Here is a 4896-nt window from a genome sequence, read left to right on the forward strand (position 1 = left end):
GAACGAGCTAATTTTAGTCAGAACCATGACACTTAAGTGGGCTTCCCAGGTGGCTCAGTGATAAAGAATCCACCTGCCAATGCAGAAGATGCGGGTTTGATCCTTGGGTTGGGAAGATCCCCTGGAGGGGCAAATGGCAACCCACTCTGTATTCTTGCCTGGAAAATCCCATAGACAGAGGAGCCTGGTGGGCTACAGTCCTCAGGGTTACAGAAGAGTTGCACATGACTCACTAAATAACAGCCACAGCCACATGATGCTCAATGCCCCAGGTGATCAGAACAAATCATTCATCTGGGCTGGGCCGTGATTCTTCCATGCGCCTATAACTCAAATGTCTTGACTCCATTAGGCTGTGCAAACAAATGGAAGGAACATTTTCATTAAGTGGCTAAATTCCTCTGGAGGAGATCCACCAGCCACTAACTTGACTGCTGGAAATGAGTCCACTAAAACGTGTCCTGGGGACTGGGGACCGCCGAGGCTTTCCTTGGCATATGTTAGGTGCCCTGGACACAGCTTGTGTTCTCTGACTTGTTACACTGAGGCCTCAGCTTCACTGTACACTGCTGCCTTTCTGTCCGCACATCGCCCTCTCTGTAAGGAGCACAGGGCAGGGGACACCTGCGTCCCTTGCTACACCATCACAAGCATGGGCCAGGCTTTCTCTTCATTTCCTTTACCACAGCACAGATTGGCCTTACAACATTTATCAGGACTTTGCTGAAGATTCCTGGTATTAAAAAAATGCTTAAAGAAGACAATTTAGGCGATAAAATGAGCTAACTCTTCATGAAGTAGACAGCCTCCATTCCGAGAATTGCAAACTGGAATGAAAGGCAGGAAGCTTTTACAGGTTAAAGAACAGGGGAAAACAAGAATAGAAAATATCTGAGTGCCTGGGGCCTCACTGTCAACCTTGCTTAGGGTGAGAAGGAACAAGGAAACAAACTCAGCGTTACCTTGGCATTTGGGGATTTGTTGCTGTTTAGTCGCTCAGTCGTGTCCGACTCTTTGCCATCCATGAACTGTAGCCCACCAGGCTCCTCTGTCCATGGGATTCCCCAGGCAAGAACGGGGAGGGGGGGTGGGGGTCTGTCTAACTGAATATACTATGTTTCTGGTCTAGTGGATGAATTACAGGAACATGAAAGTTCTCTAAGTTTTGGTTTGCTGAGGTACTACTGTGGGCCCAAGGGTCTCCATGGTGGGCCTTAAATTTAGTTCAAGTCTAGAAAAAGAGGGAAAAATAGAACCCCCCTTTCCTTCTCTTCCTTCCTTCTTCCCTTTCTTTCTCCTCCCCACTCCTCCTTCTCCCTCTTTCTCTCTTTCTTCTTCCTTCCTTCCCTCCCTCCCTCTCTCCCTCCCTCCCTTACTTCCTCTGAATAGTTACTGAATAACTACTAACACCTGCTATGTGCCAGGCATGTTTAAGTAAAAACAGATGTGGTTCCTGCTCAGGGATCTTGCAGTCTGGCAGGGGAAAGAGACAGACAGTAACCAAAAAATTACTCAAATAGAAATCATTTTAAGTTGATGAATGCTTTGAAGAAAAAGTAGAGAGTCCTAGATAAGAAGGAGCTTACTCTGGGGAGTTAGGAAGAGTTTTTGACGAACTGACAGCAGAGCAGGATGCTGGCGGATTCACAGGCATTCATTCAGGGGCTAAGGGGAATGGGCAGAGCAAGAACATTTAACAAGGAAGGAACAGCTTGTGGGAAGGCTCTGAAGCAAGGATGGTCTGGCCCTACGTCCAGGAACTGAAACAAAGACTATCTGAGAAAGAGAATGACATCAGAGGAGTGAAGAAAGTTAAGAAGATCGTGGGTAGACCAATCATAAGCCACTGAAAAGTTTTAAACAGGGCAGTGATATGGCCAGATGTGAAATATCCAAGTAGAAACGCCAGCCTTCTGGGGCTGAGTGCAGATTTCAAACAGCAGGCAAAAAAGACAAAGCTAGGGGCTTCCCTGGTGGCCCAGTGGGAAAGAATCCACCTGCCAAGGTAGGAGATACAGGTTCAATCCTTGGGTCTGGGAAGATCCCCTGGATAAGGACATGGCAACCTACCCCAATAGTCTTGCCTGGAGAATCCCATGGACAGAGGAGCTTGGCAGCCTAGAGTCCACAAGGTCCCAAAGAGTCAGACGTGACTCAGTGACTAAATAACAAGGAGGAAAGTAACTCTGTGCTAGGAGAAAAAAATATGGACTTGTAAACTGCATATGTATTGTTTCTTAAAGTATCAAAAAAGAATAAGCAACATCACACAAAGAGCCCCAAAGTGGAAACAAAACAAATGTCTATTAATTGATAAGTTGATAAATAAAATGTGCTATATCCATACAATGGAATCATTATTGGGCAATAAAAAATGAAGTACTGATACATGCTACAACATGGATGGCCCTTGAAAACATTAAATGACTTGAGTGAGACCAATGACCACATATTGGGTAATTTTATTAATACAAAATTTCCAGAATAGGAAAATTTATAAAAAAATTTTTATTAAAAAAAAAAAAGCTGTTGCGTAGGGCTGGGAACAGGGTGGAGGACTGACTGCTAATAGATAAGGGGTTTCTTTTGGGGGAAAAAATTGTTCCAAAGTTGGATTTTGCTGATGATTGGGCAACTCTGGGAGTATACCCAAACCACTGAATTGTACATTTGAACACTGTATGATATGTGGATTATATATCAATAAAGCTGTTAAAAAAAGAAAATAAAAAAGAATCTAGAAACTAGGGACATCTGTAGAAATGGATTTCAATCCTGATTTCTTCTCATTTTATATTCGTTGGCCTAGAAATAATTGTAGCCAGCAGGAGACAACAGTGACTGTCTTGCTAGCTTGAGTTGGGAGGGTTTATTGCTGTATTAGTTTAGGTTAGAATGGGAGAGTTGGGCCCCTTGTGCATTAAATTAGCAGTACCGAGCAGCTGTTTCAGTTAATCATTATAAGGACTGCAAACAGCATTCAAAGAGTACTTGGTTCCTTCAGCATTTTATTTTTTTAAATAAATTTATTTATTTTAGTTAGGGGCTAATTACTTTACAATATTGTAGTGGTTTTTGCCATACATTGACATGAATCAGCCATGGGTTTACATGTGTTCCCCATCCTGAACCCCCCTCCCACCTCCCTCCCCATCCCATCCCTCTGGGTCATCCCATTGCCCCAGCCCTGAGCATTTGTCTCATGCATTGAACCTGGAATGGTGTTCTGTTTCACACATGATAATATACATGTTTCAATGCTATTCTCTCAGAACGTCTCACCCTCACCTTCTCCCTCAGAGTCCGTAAGACTGTTCTATGCATCTGTGTCTCTTATTCTGTCTCGCATATAGGGTTATCGTTACCATCTTTCAATGAATGCTCTTAATATGTTAAAATAATGCTTTTCTCTCATTCAGTATTTTTCCTTTCAAAAAAACAACCCTATAGTGTTGAAATCTTATTTTCATGAAAATCGAGGTGTTGGCTTAACTTTAAAATGTTGCCCCAGATCTTTTAAACATTTTTCTAGTTCTTAAATTTTGATTAGGAATATGTGAATCATTATTTATTAAACACTACATAGGTTCAAAATAGCTACAGAGAAGGGGAATATGAGGTTGAGCAGGTGGCAATGTTTCTGTTTTCACACTCTTGAGAAGGCCAAGGTTTCTTAGGGAAGCATTCCTGGGATCTATATTCATCAGTTTGATAGTTTCTCAGCTGCTTTGTGCACGTGCATACGTGTGTGTGTGTGTTTGTGTCTGTGTGTGTATGAGCTTCCAATTTCATTTAACTTGTGCTGCTGACTCGGTTAGGTTTTTATAAAAATTCATTTCATTTCCCTTTCCAGCTTCCCTCTTGCTGGTGTGTGCATGCCAAAATGTAATTCAGGCTTAACCACTTTGCGTGCAGGCTAGTTCATTGCCTTGTTTTATGCATGAGGAAGCTGAGACTCACGGATGATAAGGTACCTTGCTTGATTTGGTTGAGTCACCAGTTAATGAGTTCTTCTAGTTGGAACTCAGTTCTCCTGATTTCTGTTTGTGTTAGTGAAACATCTCCATTTTCTAGCCCTAAACCTCTATCTTTTTAAATCTTATACTCAGGAATAAATATCTGCATTGAACATCATTTTATGTTGGCTATTCTTAGAACTGACCTTTGGACAGAAGAGGTGGTTATCTGTGTGTTGTAAATGGAGTGGAAAAAATCAAAGGTAATGCTTTTTTGGGGGCCATTCGTTTTCCCTTGTAACAAAAGTTCCCATTTATTTCTCCAATTGTTATTAAACAGCAGTAAGCAGAAGAATCATTTTTTTTTTTTTTAACAAAATATGGCAAACAGAACCAGGACTCTGACCTAACAGATTTTAGAACAGGAATGTCAATGTCATTGGAAATTAAAAATTTTGAGGCTCCTTCTTACATAGATTACTAATCCTCTAATTTCCCTTCTTCCTCTGTGGCCTTCTTAAGTTCCATGCTCTGCAGCAGAGAGCTTAAAATTACTAAACCATAGGTGTCTCTTCCCTATTTAAAACTCTCCAGTGCTTTCCACTGAACTCAGAATAAACTAATTCCTATCTTGGCTTACAAAACCCTACAGATTGTAACCTATGCTTGTAACCTATGCTTGTTTACTTCTCCAAGCGTGTTTCCAAGCTTACTTTCCTTTTACTTTCTCATACCTTCCCCCTCAAACCCAATTTAGGGCCTTATAATTAGCAGTTTCCTTTGCCCCAAATGCTTCTCTGATATTTGCATGCCTGTTATGCAAACCACTCCTCAAAAGGGCCACTCCATTGCAATCGTCATCACATTATTCCCTGCATTTCTTCTGCGTGGATATTAACACCAAGATATTTTTCTCCCCTGCCCAAAAGCTCCCTAGAAC

This window comes from Giraffa tippelskirchi, chromosome 12 (assembly GCF_054371585.1).
Source record: "Giraffa tippelskirchi isolate mGirTip1 chromosome 12, T2T-mGirTip1v1.2.pri, whole genome shotgun sequence".
Taxonomy (NCBI): Eukaryota; Metazoa; Chordata; class Mammalia; order Artiodactyla; family Giraffidae; genus Giraffa; species Giraffa tippelskirchi.